The 17,049-nt window shown below is 55.8% G+C and overlaps 1 protein-coding gene across 3 annotated transcripts in view; it reads right to left on the reverse strand.

Annotated features, from left to right (window-relative positions):
- The window catches only part of SLIT1 (slit guidance ligand 1), a 60,664-nt gene that overhangs the window by 18,743 nt on the left and 24,872 nt on the right, over window positions 1-17,049 (reverse strand). The window lies entirely within an intron of this gene.

Genomic DNA, 17,049 nt, shown 5'->3' on the forward strand with positions numbered 1-17,049 from the left:
CCGAGGAATTGCACTGACTTTTCAGAAAAAGACAGCATTGCACCAATTCCTCTTTTCTCTTTTAGCTCCCACAAGGAATCCCTTAGAAAACTCTTAGGAAAAGATAGCAACTTTTTTACATGGGCAGACAGTGATAGGGGAAACAGTTTTAAACTAAAAGAGCACAGTTTTAAATTAGATGTAAGGAAGAAATTCTTTACTGTGAGGATAGCAAGCCACTGGAACAGGTTGTCCAAAGAACTTGTGGATACCCCATCCCTGGAAGTGTTCAAGGCTAGGCTGGATGGGGCACTGAGCAACCTAATCCAGTGGGTGCCATCCCTGCCCATGGCCAAGGGTTTGAACTAGATGATCTTCAAGTTCTCTTCCAACCCAAACCATACTCTGATTCCATGAACCCTCCAGGTGCATTTCATCAATCTTTCTAGCAAAGCACTCAGTGCACCGCGTTCGTTCTTGGCAGCTGCCTGTCCTCCAGCATTAAACCATCACAGAGGTGAGTACCACACTTCAGTGCTCTGCACTCCTCTCACAGGGGTGCAGGTCCTGTCTGTGACTTGTCTGGCTCCCCCATGGAAAGCTCGCTCCCATTTCTCTGCTTGGAGCACATGGGAGTCCCAGTGTGCCCAGGGAGCAAACCCAAGCGTCTGTCTCCAAGCTGCTCATTTGCAGCTTGCGACGGAAATGCTGCTAGAAGGTTGCAACTGACTTTGCGAGGCTTCTCCCCTTCACAGCTTTTTGTGACAGTCCCTGATGAAGTGCTGCCGTGGGGGGTACCGAAGCCAAGAGGGACAGACGCTGGATGGGAGGGTTTCAGCAAGGCCCCGGCACCGGGCTTAGATTACATTGCACAATTACACAGCTGACGACACCAGGACAAACACATGCTTTGCCTGTGGAATCCTCAGGCCCCGGCGTTGGAACAAGGCACGGCCCCTTCCCTCCTGGTGTTTCATAGCTCCCAGCTATGTTTGCTTTACACGTTGGCGCAGAAGAAACAGCAGATGGCACGGCTTCTCCTCGCCCCGCTGTGCCGCTCGCAGCACCCACGGCGGCTGCACTGGTGCCACCTCATGCCCCACTTGAATACAAGAGTGTCGCTGCCATGGCACGTGGAGCACCAGCTTGCAGTGCTGGCCACAGGCACTGGCAGGTCTGACAGGCCTGCCGGGGACCAGCTGATGGATAGGCACAGAGAAGGGGGAGTTGTCACAGTCACCCTCACTGCCTCTTCTGGTTTCACTTCCAGGTATTGTCCTCAAGCTCCAAGTTAAAGAGTTCCTGGCTGTTGAATCCAGGTGTTTACCAAACAGCCAGCCCATTCACAGTGCTTGTCCTTGCACAGCACAAGGTACAGAGGGCTATGGTAGTCCCAGGGGTGCAAAGGGAAAGTATAACAGGGGGTGAGGACGTGATGGAGGACACCTCTGTCACTACACTCACCTCCCACATGGATTTCTGACCCATCAGATGCCTGTACAACAGCAGCAGCCAGCTCCAACCCACAGCTGTGTGATGGCAAGAAGGCAGGCACCCACTTTTCTTCCAAGTCCCCCAAAAGCCTCATGGCCAGCCGATATCCACACAAGTGCTCCCTGCCGGGCAGTGAGGGGGATGGCGGCAGTCAGGGATCGCGATTTCAGGAGCTTCCCTGCTCACAGCTTACACCGGGCTGCTCTGCCCCATTGTGTGTGTGACGGCTGTCAGACACTCGCGGTACCCCTAGCGAGGCAGGAGGTGTCCCGGCGCTGCCTCTCCTGGCAGCCAGAGCCCCATCGCACCGCCCCGGTTCCCGGGGAGCCTCGGCGAGGAGCCAGGCGCGGGCGCGGCCCCGCGGGGCTGGCAGGGCCTCGGCGGCGGGAGCCAACCCCCCAGCGCGACGCCCTGCCCGGCGCTTAGCGGGGCGCCCGAGCAAAACTGTTCGACATGGCTTCCCAGTGGGGAGCCCACTCAGGCAAACAAACCCCGGCAGCCTTAATCTCCCCGGCAAGAGCCCGCCGGGCCGCAGGGCGGGCGAGAGGGAGGGGGCCGCGGCGGGGCTGCGGCGGCCGGGCAAGGAGGCCGGAGCTATTACCACGCTCTCATTCTTTTGGCTAATCCTGACTTCACACTTTAACCTGATTGAGCCTTGTTTGGCGAGCCGGCTCCTTGCGCGCCGTGTGAGGGGATTAGGGCCGGACGCAGCGGGGCAATAATTGCTTCCAGCGGCGCTGGCCCCGCGTCCGCCGAGCCCCCCGCTGCCAAGAGCGCCGGGGCGGCCTGGCAGCCTCCGGCGAGGCGCGGCCCTCGCCAGGCGGCCCGGCTTGGCAGCGCCGCTGGGCTGGCTCCACTGCTGGTGAACAGGTCCAGCCTGCCCGGCGGTAGCAGCCACGCGGGCACCTTGTCCGGGCCAAGGCTGCAGCCCGTGTCATGTCCCAGGCACAGCGGCGAGGGCTGCGGGCCACGCTGTGCCAGGTGACTGACTTTCCACCTTGGCAGTGCCAGCATGCCAACTCCAGGCAGGTGAAGTGCAGGGGGCTGCTCCTCTCTTTACCTTGTTTCCTCCCCAGCACCCATGCTGGAAACTCATTATGAGGGCTTCAGCCTCTGCCAACCCACAGCTCCCACAATGAAAATGCACGACACTGCATGCCCCTGGCTCACATACCAAGCACTGCTGCAGCAGCTCCGCTCCACCAGTGCTGACACCAATCACTGCGGGCACCAGCTCAGCCACAGCAACCATCCACCAAGCCTCAAGCAGACAAGGCAACCAAAGCCACCAGCCCTGCAGAGCATCGTGTTTCATGCTGGAGCAAGTGCTCCCTGGATCCCAGCCTCACCTCATTGGTGCCATGCCAGAGGCAGCTGTGCCAGAGCACAAACAGCATTTCCCCAGCAAGGACTGTGGCACCTGCAGCTATTAAGCAACCTGGTGTCCCTCACATCACCCTGCACATGCTGTCTGTCCCAGCACAGCCTGTCCAGGGGAGAGGGATGAGCAGAGACAGGGCTGACAGCTGTTCACACCACCACCTTCACTGCCTGACAGGTGACAAGGGGTGAGCTGAAGGGACAGTAAGACTCCTGCATTACAAAAAATCAATAGACTAATCAGCACTTGCATTAGTAGAACAGCCCAGAGTCTCCCAAGGGTTCTGCACTCCCTGTTGCCACTTCAGGGCAGGAGCTGCTGCACCCACTGCTTGCGTCAGCATCAGCACCTGCAGCCCTGTGCTGGGGGAAGTGTCACCCACATGTCCACAATCCCACATGTGGCTACACAATCCACTTGAGGTGATGCACACAAGTCCCCAGTGCTTCAAAGACCCAGTGCCCAAGGAGGAGTGTCCCTTAGGGAGCTGCTTGCTGGAGATGGGGAGCAGCCACCCCTCCTCTGCATTAGCAGGATGCCAGGGCAACAAGGCAGAATTTTGTCCGCTGTGTCACCTGCCCCAGTCCCCAGTGAGAGTTTGAGCAGGAGCCCACAGCCTGTCTCAGGTTCAGGTTGCCGTGGCATGCCCCCAGCATTATGTCACACTGTTTGATTTTTAATGGGCTCCACTGGCCCAGCTGCTGGCACCACTCCATCCTGGCCAAGGGAGATGGACAGACCGCCCACTGCCCCCAGCCCATGTCACCCCACTGTCCCCAAGGTCACAGCCTGTGTGCTACCCACCACTGCCTGTTGCTGCCTGCCACCCACTGCAACCCCAGCCCTTGGGGCTGAGGGCATTTGCACAGGACAAGGTGGGATGGCAGGTGCTGACGCATGGTTACAAACAAGCCAAGGTGTAGAGTGGTGGGCTCAGTGTGAGCCCCTGCCACTCTGGAGAAACATGGTGGGGTTTCTGGAAAAGGCCCTTTGGCAGGGGGCAGAAGGGGGAATGGGAGGGAATGGGACAGGGCACAAAGCAGCATGGTGTGGGGACAAGGAACATTATTTACTGCTTTTCACAATGCTAGAACAAGGAACGACCAACACAATCACAAAGGCAGGCATACAATCACAGCTAAGAGTGAATCCTCCAAATTAGAAGTCCATGCATCTCTCAGCCACAGCCAGCTCAAAAGGAAAATTAATAGAAGCCAAGTGCCGAGATGCACCTGCCAAGCCTTGCTGTGGCAAGAACACCTGCAGGTGGATGCTCGGGAGCTGACTCCTGCTGCCGGGAGACCAGCTGGGCACATCTCTGCTAGCACCACCCTGCCCAGTGCAGGCTGCGTGGACAATGGCTCCACCACTGCTCTGCTGGCGGGGACTGTCACCCACCAGGAGTCACTTCTGTCACCCTGTTTTAGCGGCAGGCAGAGATGCACAGCCCTCTGCTCCCCAGGGCAGTATGGGGGACATCAGCCTGGGGTCAGGGCAATGCTGGAATGCCCAGCCAGGGCAGGGTATCAGGATCCCGGCTACGATCTCTGCCTGTCACTCCTGTCACTGCCCCCTCCTGGAAGAGGGGGACAGTGAGCTGGAAGTGGGGGAGGGAGGCACTGCTCCTACAGGGGTTCAAGGGGGAACAGCTGTTTGCTGTGAGCAGCATCCCAGGCTGGGCGGGGTGGCACAGCCCTCCCTGCTGGCAGCCGGAGTGGAGCGGCTCATCAAGCAGCCCCAGCCGCCAACAATTACGTGCTGAGTAAATCGATGGGATATAATTGGACTATTAAGATCTCATTATCCTCTAAGCTCTGGTTGCCACAGCCCGCAGCGAGCTGGGGGAGACTGCAACCTGCAGCCACAGAAACTGCCTCCTGACACACACAGCCTTGATGGGCACTGGGAAAGGGTGCATGGAGCAGGGACAGCACAGACAGAGGGGACAAGGATGCTGGCAGCAACCAAATCCAGGGCAGGAGACATCTCTGTGGCACTGTGCAAAGGCAGGGTGGTATCCCTACAAAGGTCCTTGAGATTAAGACAACCGGCCATCCTTCTAGTCACCACACCAGCCTGAAAGCCACCACTGACCTCTCCTGCCCTGTGTTCTCATTGCTCCACAGTGAGATGGGCAGTTTGGCCTCTATATGCCCTTACATGCATATCTCTACCCCATTCCTACTGGAAAGCAGGGCTCATGTCCCCACCTGCAAGATACAGCGTCCTTATGCTCTGAATCACCCAGGCTGCCCAGCCCTGAGTGTCATTTTCCCCGTGCAAGGGCTGTGTACCCACATCATCACCTGCTCACACACCACCCGTGGTGGCTGATACGATTCCAGGCCATGGGACAGTCCTCCCAAAGGGACCAGCATCCTCAGCATCTCTTGGCACCAGGTCATATCCACTGTGGTTCAAGTGAAAGTAAATAATCACTTCTCTTAGGAGAGCTGACCCAATCCCACCTGAGGCTTCTTGTAATATTTCTTTTCTTCTTATTTTCTCAGCACCAGTGAAAGCAATGCATCAGAGCTCCTCCTTGCCAAGCCTTATACATAAGGACAAAACAATCCTTTGCTGCAGCAAGGCAAAACACAACTTGACACCACGATGTGCTGAGTGTCTCAGACCTCAGTGATACAAGCCCTATCAAAAACTTCTGCCTGTCCACTGTGTCCACAGAGTAGAGTGCAAAAGTGAACAGAGCAGGGAGCAATGCTTCAAGCATACTACCCTGCCTTCCCCAGGCTTCCCAAAGTGCCGTGCTGACCCCAGGCTCTGGCCCTGCTTCTTTCCCTCCCAGGAGATGCAGATGCTTCCAAAAACATTAAAGCTGGGGAGGTTTGTTGCTTGGACAGACGAGCAGAGCATGTGTAAAAGCCAACATATGTTCATGGCAACAGTTAGTGAGAGGAGTCCCAGCCCCAGCGTCGTGGTGTTGATTTAGCAAAACATTTCAGGGTGTGCATAAATCTCAGTGGCTTCAAAGGGACACTGCTGACCATGCCACGACCCGCTGATAGCAGCAATTGACTCTGGCTGGTATCACCCAAGGGTGCCACCACGGTGTCAGTGTGTGCTGAGGGGACACCCCGGGGATGCTGAGGCATGTGGGTCCATGCACTACGGGTAACACCAGCAGCCCCTTGTTTGGGCATTGGGGAATTTGGGGCCAGTGCAATGTCCCCAGTGAGTGGGTGATCTGTGCCAGGAGGGCACTAGCAGGGGCCAGGCTTTGCTGAGCAGCTCTGCCAGGGCAGCGCCTGGGCAGTGGCTCCGGTCCAGCCCCAGCAAGGATCAGCTTCTGCGTGGGCTGAGCTGCAGTGCCAGAGCTGCGGACTCGGCCTCTGTGGGAAGGGGGATGCTATGGGAACAAGGGGAGCTGGCCAAGGAAAAGAGGGAGGGTGGGAGGGAGGGGGAATAAAGCATCTGCTACGCACCCTGGAGCCTCTTCAGAGATTGAAACAAGTTAAAAGCAGCAGCTTTAATGGAAACACAAGTGAAATAACAAGCTGCAAACCCTGCGTGCCTGTCACCGCCCCCTCCCCACAGTGTCCCTTTGTTCCTGCAACCTCGTTATCGGCAGGAAGGGGAGCTAACACGAGGCTAAGGCATCGCCATCAGCTCCCCCGCGTCCCAAAGTGCCTTGAGGGAGCCACAGCTCCTTCTGTGTCCAGTGCCCTGCGGTCTGGCAGAGCCCGGGGTGAGCAGGGCAGGGGAGTGTCCTGCAACCCACCTGTGGGAGCAGCCAGCCTGTCATTTCCTGCAGAAGGACCTCCTCTGTGGCTGACACATCTACCCCCGACCCCGTTCTCACTGTCTGCTCGGGGAGGGTTCTTTCTCTCCAGCGTCTGGCTGGACACTGAGCATTAAAACTGCACCTGCCTGGCTCACAGCCCGTGTCCCACTGCCCCTGGGACCCAAGGCACCCAGCCACTGGCCCCATTGCTGCACAGCCTCCCGCTTTTCTGCATCCCTGCTTCTCATCACTTCCAAGTCCCCTTAGCCCTGATGTTCAGCAAATCTTTTCTCCTCCCTCTTTTCATGTTTTTGCTTCTCTCTTACCCTCTAGTAGTGGGAAATCCCTGCATGAACCTTCCACCAAAGCATGTTTTTCCAGCTACCACACTATCCTCCAGTCTGTGCACCTGCCTGCTTCACATCTGCATACCTCAGCTCATTTCAAGCATGTTTCCCAAATGCTGCAAATAAAAGGCAGAGAGACGTCCCTTTCCCAGGGCTGCACACCAGGCCTCCCAACCCCGCAGAGGGAAACTGCTGCCCAGAGCATAGCAACTCAGCACTCACAGACCCACATGTTCCAGGATGTCTCAGCAGCTCCAGAGCCTGGGACAGAGAGAGCTGAGGGTGGTGCAGGGATTTGCTAGAACATGTGTGGTTCTACCTCCAGCAGACAGCAGTGTGCCACAGCAAGACCCTCCCTGTAGCTCTGTGACAGTTAGGACAAGGTCAATCCCCCCTCACCTCATCACAACCCCATGCATAGCTGTGCCATGCCCTGAGAAGTGCCAGGCTCCAGCCCTGCCTGCCATGCAGCCTGTGCTCCCTGCCTGGCAGCTCACACCCGAGAAGATACCCCAAACTCCATGCTGCAGCACTCATCCAAGGTGTAAATGAAAAAGCAAATAGCTCTTCTGGCAAGCCAGCCCTGAGCCCTGTGGGGAGTTGGCTGCAGCTCTGGTTAGCAGGCTCATCCCCTGGGTTTGCAGCACTGCAAAGCCCAGAGCTAATTGACTCCCAGGCTCTGAGGCTTTTAATTGCTAATAAGTGTGAAGCCAGCCCTGCCAGCCCTCCTGGATTCCTCCGAGGTGTGAATGAGGCTGAGCCAAGCTGAGAATTGCATCCCGGCTGTCCCAGATCTGTCCCAGATCTTGGTGAGCCAAGAAGTGATGCTCTGGATCTGTGATGCTGCTCCTCAGCTTTACAGGTCCTGGGACAGCAACTGGCCTCAGCTTTAAGAAGAGCTAAAGCAAACTCCCTATGGCCTGGAGGATGTTCTGAAACTGAGGCTGAACCTTGCAAGACAGTTGGAGAACTTGGCAAGATGCCCTGACATGACTAAGCGTCCTTCACACTCCTCATGTTTGGCCTTAGCACTCAGACAGGTAAAACTCTTATGTCTCATAGCCTGGGGCTTCCTGAAAGCTCTTGGGAGAGGCTGGCAGTGGGAGGAGAAGTGGGAGATGCATTGCAGGATGAAAGGCAGCCAGGAAGGAGCCAGTGGGACATCTCAAATCGTGCCCAACAGCTGGTAAAAGAGATGTGATTTTACACAGTGCTAGGAGGAAACAGCCAGGATAGGAGAAGGAAAGGCAGATGGAAAACAGCAGAGGGAATGTGGAGCTGCAAGATCACCCGAGCATGGGAATCAAGCATAGGGACACACAGGGAAAACCCAACAGGAAGATAAAGAGACTCCATCTTGTGTGACACACATCAAAGCCAAGATAAGGACTGCTGGAAGGCAGGCAGCAAAGCCCTGCCACAGGGCTGGCCCAAGCTGGGGCTGCCCTTGCCCCAGTAACAATTGCTTTTGAGAGGGGTTTGGGAGAGCAGCACCCAGTCAGGGCCATGCCACAGGGGAGCTGCATCCCAGCCCACAAGGCTTCCCTCCACAGAGCTGCTCTTTGAAGAGCCCCTAGCACAAAACCACACCACAGGTCTGGGGAAACCTCTGCCTGCAGGTAGTGAGTACAGCTGCAGCTCCCACCCATGGACCTGCCTGTGCTGTGGATCAACAGCCCCTCCTTGTTTTGGAGAGGCAGAAACGAGTTGCTGGAGCCACTGGGTGCTCCTCCCTTTCTCTGACCCATGCATGTGTGGAGCTTGGAGAACTATCTACCCCAACAGCAGCACTCAATCACAAGGCACAGACTGAAAAGTGCTGGTCCTGAGTCTGTGGGCACTTGGGGGTCTCACACAGATCTTCAATTTCTGTATTAATGTTCAAGTGATGGAGCAGCCCCACGGCCCTTTTCAAAACTGCCCTGAGGTTAATTATCTTTGGGGCTAACAATGCACCTCCTGTCTTTGTTCCAAGTGCATCTGACTCACCGTGGGGATAGCAGCTCTGTGACCCCAAGAGCCCATGGCTGACTCTGCCCTGTGGATGTGCCTTAATAGCTGGGGACTGTGTTACCTGCATGTCCACACCTCCTGCCACAGCCTGATTGAGCTCAAGAGCCGCCAGGATTGCTGAGAGGAGCTCCACAGAGGGGAGAGTGAGGATGTTGCCAGGGAAGAGGGGATGGGACCCTTCACCCTGGCTGGCTTGGGGGGTTGCTCCTCACAGCTCCAGGGGAGGTGCTGGCCAGGACTGGAGCTGCCAGGGTTGCAGCCAGCCTCCAGCATGGCTGCTCAGGTGGCCTGGCACTGCTGGCACAGCTGCAGCTTGTGCTGTAGGACCTGGGGAGAGGAGCTGCTGAGGCTGATTACCCCTGCCAGAGCAGGCCTGGCAGGTTTATTTTTAACACTTCTGATTGAAGCTGGTTTCCTGCTGACATTTACACTCCTTCATCATTATCGGCTCCCTGGCTTCCAACCGCCAGGATAAAAAGGAGAATGAAATCTCCCGAACAGTGGTGTCCTGCCTGCAAGCCCCACACAGGGGGAAAGACCCAGACCAGGGCAGCTGGGCAGATAGCAGCCCTCTTGGAGGGAGATGGGTGCCTATCTCTCAGTGGGGGCATTACAGACTGGGATCCCGCCACCAGATGCAGCAGGAGCCATCTCAGGGCAGCCTGTGCAGGAATGTGAGTCATCATCACTGGCATGAGTGTGACATGGCAGCATGGCTGGGCTGCAGATGCAGCTTTGGGTGCTGGTGTCCCCAGAAACAGGCACACTCCTGGAAGTGCCCCAGTGACTGGCTCCAGGTGCAGCAGGAGCCATGGCTGCTGTCTGGGGCCAGCAGAAGGGTGAGGTGCCAATCCTGTTTGCATGCCCATGCTGTGAGCTCCCAGCAGTGGATAAAGGGACTCATGAAGACATGCAGGGCTTGGACCCCCAGTGTGGTCCTCTGTGATGGGAGAGTCAAGCAGGGGCTGTGCAGCACAGCCTGACCTTATCCTCCTTCCTGTGCTGCTGTGGGAAGGCCAGCAATGCAATGCAGAGCCAGTAGTGGGGCTCCAGCATGGCCAGAGCACTCAGATCTGAAAACCTCCTTTTTCTCCCTATGCAACAGTCAAATTCCAACACGTGCTGCCTAAAAATACACTCTAGTCTGCCCAGGACTCTGCCCGCTCTTACATCTCTTGGATGATTCATATTTTGTCAGATTCCAGATCAGTTTTGAGACCAGAAATACCAGGTTTGAGAGACAAGCATGTCACAGGCCCTGCAAGAGGAGGCTGGAGATGTGACCCAGGTGGGAGATGTCCTTCTGCAGCAGGGACTGTGGGCTGGGTGTTCCTGACATGTAGAATGGCTCTCATGGAGAGGGAAAGCCCTGCAGCAGCCCTGGATGGGTACAAGCTGCTCCAAGGCCAAACAACCAGCACAACCCTGCTGCATCCCAGAACAGCCCCAAAATGGGGCACATTCATACATGGGAGCTTGCCTCCAGCTTTTACTTAATTGACTTAATAGATATTAAATCATCAATAACTAATTACACAGCCCCATTCCTGCCTAATATGCTGAAATCTGCCTCCTAATTAAATATTATAGGCATTTAAAAGAATTTCTGACAACATATTACATATGTAAAATACTGCAAATTAGCTGTCTCCCACACTGAAATCCTGCTCAGGAACAATGCAGGGATCTGGTTGGACAGAAATCCATGACATAATTTCAAGTAAATTGAGAAAAGGGCCCACTCTTCTGGCTTTTTTTTGTTCTGAGGGTTGGAGATTCCTGAAGGACATAGGAGCCTAGAATCACCTCTGCCAGTCTTGCTGCCCCATGAGCCATGTGAGCCCCCCAGCAAAGGCGATTAGGATGTAAGAGGGCTCCTGGTTAGTTAGGCAAACATTAATGCAAATTGTCAGTGAGCCAGGAGATGAGATCCCAGGCACAGTGGCTTGAAGGGGAGCAGGCACTTCCTCATATTATCAGCCCATCCACTCTTTGAGGGGGGAGCAGGAGCCAGGAGCTGCTCTGTGTCACAAGAAAGGAGCTCCAGGAGCCAATTTCCATCCGACCACAGCACATTTGATGTCTTGTGAAGTCGAGTTTACATGAGCTGTCTGGCGTCTGCCTCGCACAAGGAAGGGGCTGGATCCTCCCCCTGCACACACAGCCGCAGCTCTGGCTGAGCACGTGAGCATCCCGCAGCACCCTGGGATCCAGCATGGATGAGCCATCCCCACTGCACCCTTCTAGCCAAAATGCAGCTGGAGAAAAAAGGGCTGGGTTTGGTCTCCTCCTCATGAGTAAGGGTCAAAGTGCTGCTGACTTGCTTTGCCCTCTGCACAGAAAACTTCTATTCCTCAGTCTTCAACTCTGGCTTGGTGTGAGCCCAATTCAGTGCTGAGCTGGGGCCATGAGGACCACAGGAGGGCTGAAGCATCCCCCACCTTAACCTGCAGGCAAGAGCCCAGCCCAACACAGTGTGTACTCTGGTGTTTGTGTGTGCTCTGTGCCAGGCTCTTCCCCTAAAAGCGGAGCAGAGAGCAGGCGGTTTGCAAGGGAAAAGGCCGGGAGCTATGGCAGGGAACACCACCTGGTAATTGCCTGCAAACTTAACTTGCAAGTAGAAGCTGCAGTGCCAGGCTTTGAACAGGGCTGTTTCATGTGCCTGGTGTTCCTGCTGCTCCCTATGCATCCCATCAGACATGAGAGAGGGGATGAGGACAGGGTGTGTTTGAAATTCACACTTCAAAGTTGCTATCCGAGTGCACTGGCTTGTATTTGCTGCACAGCTGGAGACAAGTCAGGGAGGGGAAGGGTGAGCGGGGAGACAAGGGCTCACATTCCCAGACCCTTTAATGCTGGGATCAATCACCTGCTCAGGGATGCTCTGCTGCAGTGAGATGAGAGCTGTACTCAGCCCCTTCCTTGCTACAGCTCCCATGCTGCAGCTTGTACCAGGGTAACGCTGCCTGACGCTGGAGCACCCTCGGGCTGGGGGCTCTCCGCACGCTCTGCTGCACTGCCTGCTCTGTCCATACCCTGCAGCATGCACTGCAATCCGTGGCCCACTGCACCACGTCCACACTCCCTCCAGCATGCAGACATGCTGCACACACACTTGCTCTCTTAATCACTCCTTGATTCTCACTTTAGAGCCTTTGCTGTTTTCTGCCCGCTCCTGTGTCAGCACACCTGGAAAGGCAGCACTGTGGGGAGCAGCAGAGGGGGCACATGGCCCCTGCAGACTCCAGCCCATCTTCTGAGGCTGGTGGAAGGACCATTCAGTGCTCCTCTCCCAGCAATGCTTCCTTCTTCACACAACCCAAAGAGCAGTCTGGGGAGGTGAGGCACAGAGGAAGACCCTGGTTCTCCAACACCAGGCTCAGGGACACAGATGTGCAGCCCCAGATTGGCCCAGATCTGCACGCTAATGCCTGGACTCTCCTGCTTGTGCTCTCCCTGCAAAACACAGCAGCAGCATGGAGGGTCTAAGTATATCAAAGCTGGGCTTTGAACCATTTTAATCAGACTGCCCACGCCACCATGACAAGATCCCCCTGAGCCATCTGCACCTTCCCACATGGCATCCCAGAGGCTTGCAAGGCAGAGCTGGAGCACAGAGCTGCCCCAGCTGGCAGACACAGGGGCTCTCTGGGACACAGCTAAGGGGATGGACACTCTGCATTCACCTTCCAACAAACGACAGCCCTAAACCTGACCCCTTTTCATGACTGCCACCTGCTTTCCAGGGACTCAGCAGCATCATCCCTGATTTTGCAGGGACAGATTAAGGCACAGGGACAGCATATCGGTGGCCATAGAGCCACAGGCCAAGGACCACTCTCTGTCCCTCAGCCCCTGGAGACCTCCAGAGCCCCTCAGCCTGGCCAGCTGAAAGGCTCTCCCACCTGCTCCTTGGAGCCACAGCGTCTGCAGGGCCGGGCAGCGCCTGCCCCTTCCCGCGGCGGGGCGAGCAGCGGGGCCGGCCCCGCTCAGCCCCAGGAGCCGCAGGCAGCTGCCGGAGCGGCCGGCCCTGCCTCATGGGGGGCGCAGGCAGCGAGGGCCGGGCAGGGCGGGCAGCTGCCCACCTCCCCCGGGGAAGGTGGCGGGCGGCCAGGAGGGGACAGGCGCCAGCCAGACCATGCCGAGGGCAGTCACCAGGCAGGACGGCAGCCGGGCGCGGGCCACACGCTGCTGAGGGCCGGCCTGGTCAGCTGGTGGATGGGCCCAGCAGGAACAGGGTCCCACCTCCTGCTCTGCCCCTCGAGAAGAGGGTTTGATGCAGCGCCTGCCCTGCCAGGCTGCAGCCTCTCCCTCTCATTATTTTTTCACCGCAAGAACTATCTTACACCTTATCAATAATTCACAGGTACAAACGATAACGTTCGCTGTCATGGTCCGGGAGCCACATGTTCCCGGCGAGGGGGAAGGGGCCGGTTGCAATCGCTATTGTTAATGCCTGCGGAGCTGGGGGGAGGCGGGGAGGATAAATATTTAACACTGTGTCTCCGAGCAAATGTCCATGACCGAGGGCTGAACATGGGTTTTACACAGAGCTGCTCCTGCCCTTGAGAGGGTCATTAGCATGTTAAAAGCCGTCAGAGCGGGGCTGATGGAAGGGCTCTGCCGGAGGGACCCCCAGCGCTCTGCCTGGGGGCTAGCGGGGATGCAAGGTGCTTTTTTCTGCTGCAGGAACGTGGCCATCTCCATCCTGCCCAAATCTCCCCTTTTCTGAGCACAAAGGCTGTGCTTTCGGCCGCTCGTCGAGGAGCATCCCCACCTCTGCCCGATAGAGAGGGATGAGGGATGAGGCACCTGGGGTAGCCCGGGGCTGGTGGGTGGCCAGGGCAGTTCATTGTGCAGAGGAATTACAAAGGGGACACAAAGAGCCACACACCACATTTTGTGTGAGCTTCCTCTCCCGGGCCGCCCGGGCCTTTCTTTTGCCATGTTGAGGGTGAGCTTTCTGTGTAAATCCCCAGGGCACGGTGAGGGGAGAATAGGTGTCTTTGTGAAAGAGGCTGGAAAATAAAGGGAAGAAAAAGAAGCAAAAGCACAAAACCCAGGCCCTGCTGTGGCAGGCGGCAAGGACAGGAGCACAAAGATTCCCAGAGGATGTAAAGACAGTCCTACAAACGGGGTGGGGGGATCAGGGGTTGGCAGGCTGCAAGTGCCCTGCTCAGGGGGGCACCAAAAGCATCCCACGGCATTCTCCCACTCTGTAAGTGTCCCCAAATGTACAGTGTAACTTCCCCAGAGCCATGTCCTCATCTACAGCCCAATTTCACATTCTTATTGTTCAAGGCACAATTTTGGGCACTGACAGACAGGAAAACCCCACGCTGGGATAATCCAGGAGCACTCTGTTTTGGCCTTGCTGTGACAGTCACTGCTGGCATCTCTCTGCAGATGGATGGGAACGGGAGAGGAACAGGACCTGTCTGGCTCTGTGGAGGTGGGGGCACAGGAAGAACAGTTGTGATGGACAAGGGAGGAGTGTAGGGAAGAGAGAACAACTTCAGCCACCACTGCCATTTGCCCTGTGAGCTCCAAGCCGAAGCCCCTGGAAGGTTCAGCCAGCCCCTCACCAGGCAAGGTATTCTAGAGCTCATAAAATTAAAGCAAGGCTGTCTTTCCCTTTTACAGAGCTAATAAAATATATTTCTGCCTAAGATGCTCAGACAGGACTGCAGCACAGAGGTCAGAAAGGCCACGGCTGAGCATCCCCTGGGGAGAGCGTGGGAAGAGCGGCGCCAGTGGATCTCTCCAGCCTGGCTGAGAGCAGCAGGGTCAGCCTGGAACCCCCTCCAGCAGCCCCCAGCTGTGGCAGCCCCATCCCTACCCACAGACGTGCCTGTTCAGACACCAACTCACATCATCCCAGATAGAGAAAAGCCTCTGCAGCCAGCCTTTGCTCTGCCAGCCTCGCAGAGCAGGGATGCTTGGGGGCTTTGAGAGCAATTAAGGACCTGGCCTGTGTTGGAGGCACTGGACTTATGTCCCCAGTACCCAGACAGGAGAGCGGAAGGGATGTCATCCATCACCCAGAAGGAGACACTTTATCACTGGGACACCTCTGAGTACTCAGCCCAGACCCAGAGCCCTCCCAGGGATTTCTGCTCCAACCGACACTTCCAGTTTTCACCACTGGGAAAAGAAGTACAGTCTCCTTTGCAACTTCAAAGGACATTCAATTCACCTCTTCCCAGCTAAGTGTTCAATGGTTAATTGCTCTCTGTTGTGAAAAAGACAAATTTAATTTTAGTCTGAATTTGTCTAGTTTCAGCCCGCAGCTATTGAATGATTTTATGCTTTTTCTCTTTTCTTTTTCTTTTTTCTTTTTTTTTTTTTTTTTTTTTAATTAATGGCATCCCTATAATCAGGCTTTTCTCCATGCAGGTATGCAGAGATGGAGATAAATTTCTCTCCTAGCCTCCTCTTGCATACACTAAATAGACTGAGCTTTTTAATTCTTTTCACTGGAATGCAGATTTTCCAGACGTCCAATTATCCTGCACTTCCTCTCTGAGCACTTTCTAATTTCCCAACATCTCTCTAAACTGTGGGCCCTGAAGCATAAAGCAGAGGCCTCCTGCCCCCCAAACTGGCAACTCCCCTGTGCCCAGAGCTACTCCGCACATCCATCACTGCCCAAGCTGGAAGCCCACATCCCAGAGCAGGCTTACACGATGGCTGCTAAGTCCTTTTCAGTGTAACCACATCCCCAGACACTGCTCCCTGTCTTGTAGCTGTGACCTACATTTTTTTTCCCCCAGCTGTGTGACCTTGCATGAGGCTGTTCCCCAGTGCAGGTGTTTCAGGCAGAGCATCCCCACTAGACCGGCATCCCGCCCGCAGCACCAGCCCTGCTCCTTTCACCACTGGCTCACGTGTCCTCCAGACTGAGTTCTCTCACTGTGCAGGAGATTTCTTCCCAAGCTGCATCACCCAGGCCACTCAGCTCACCCTCAGCTGGTGCAAGGCAGAAAGAGGAGGCAATGAGAGACCAGGATATTGGGAGCTGATTGGCAAAAGTCAGTAGTGCCACCAAAGACTCCAAGACCACCGCAGCTTTGCAGAGATGGTGAGAATTAGTTCACCACATTAGTTCACCACCATCAGACCCCCACTGCACCCTGCCAGAGAGGTGACCACTGCAATTCCCCCAGGGATTTCTACCAGTGAAGAATGCTGTCAGAAATGCTACACAGACTTTTGCAGAATATTAATGTTTTCATGGCAATATCCTCCAGGCAAGAGCAAAATGACTTGCAGAAGTCTCGGTATATCATGTCAGCACAGTCGCTACTTATCAACCCAATTTGTCAGCTCATCAAAAAAAATGATATCAGGTTTGTTTGACGAGAGCAATTTTCCATGTGGATTGGCATTAATTATCCTTTAATTCCTCCCTGATTGCCACCCGTACTGTTACTGTAGCGGGGATCGGTGTCAAGCTGGAGGCAGAGCAGCGGCTGCCACCGGGGGGAGGCATGGCAGGGATGCTCCATCCTCACTCACTGTGCTCCGGGGTTAATGACCTCACACTCACTCTGGAGGTGACAAAGTGACTGATGCATAGAAAGTGTCACATCCCTCTCCACACAGCCCAGGTCCTGGGCAGGGGTGTTGCTAAGAGACAAAACCAGGATGAAGAGAGTCAAGGAGGATGGGGGATAGGAAGATCCTGTCCTAAGGAGCAGGCTCAAGGCCACTATGGGGAATTTGAGCTACCTGGGTGAAGAGCCATGTTAGTGCAACCACCCCTGCCAGGGATGGGGACCTGCCTGCACCATGAGTCCCTTTCCTCAGGCAAGAGGCAGCCCTAGCCACAGGCACAGGCTGGAGCAGGCACAGGCTGGAGCAGTCCCAGGAGAAGCCAATATTTGCTTTCTCTCAGTTAACCCTCAGACTGAGGAATGCAAGGTCACCACCTGTGTGGCTCCCTGGGGAGGCAGCTGTGTGTGGAGGGATGCAGGGATGTCCCCTTTTGGCTGTGCTGTTTATTTTCTCAATATTTGTGGAAGGAAACAAGAGCCGGGTGGGGGAATGTGGGGCCAAGGATGAGCTGGGAGGGCTGGCCAGCAGAGCGTTGG

Source organism: Agelaius phoeniceus, chromosome 9, assembly GCF_051311805.1.
Source record: "Agelaius phoeniceus isolate bAgePho1 chromosome 9, bAgePho1.hap1, whole genome shotgun sequence".
Lineage (NCBI taxonomy): Eukaryota > Metazoa > Chordata > Aves > Passeriformes > Icteridae > Agelaius > Agelaius phoeniceus.